Here is a 581-nt window from a genome sequence, read left to right as displayed (position 1 = left end):
TATCCCTCCGCACGTTTGGGGCCGGTGGCGACCCGCAGGACGGCCGACAACTCGCTCGTTTGGCGGGGCGATGCAAGGTTAGGCGAACTGGGCGGTAACTCGGGTTAGTCGAGGGGACTTCGCGGTGGACAGGGGGGTGCGAATCCGGCCGGGCGGCCCTTCGATGGAGCCTGGTGCAGGGACATTCAATGGGATGAGCCGCGCTCGCCGCGGAACCTTCGAGCGCCGCTACTCAGCAAGTAAACGAGAGGGAGCTGCGCCCGGCCTCGTAAGACGCCTCTTCTCCGGTGCGAGCGCCCCGACGCCGCTGGCCGCCGCCGCCGCCTTGCCGCTATCCCGCCGCGCGTTTGGGGAGGGAGGGCGACCCGTAGGACGGCCCGCCGACTACACGACCGTTTGGCAGAGCGAGTGCAAGGTTAGGCGAGCTGGGCGGTAACTCGGGTTAGTCTGGGGAGACTCGCGGTGGACAGGGTGGCGCGAATCCGGCCGGGCGGCCCCATCGATTAAGCATTGGTAGGGAGCCGAGGATGAGCCGTGCGAAGTGGCCTCGGAGGCGGTCCGTGGGGGACGACGGGGGGGGA

This window comes from Syngnathus leptorhynchus, unplaced genomic scaffold (genome assembly GCF_054491065.1).
Source record: "Syngnathus leptorhynchus isolate UIUO unplaced genomic scaffold, UIUO_Slep HiC_scaffold_493, whole genome shotgun sequence".
NCBI classification, from domain to species: Eukaryota; Metazoa; Chordata; class Actinopteri; order Syngnathiformes; family Syngnathidae; genus Syngnathus; species Syngnathus leptorhynchus.
This window is presented reverse-complemented; position numbering follows the sequence as displayed.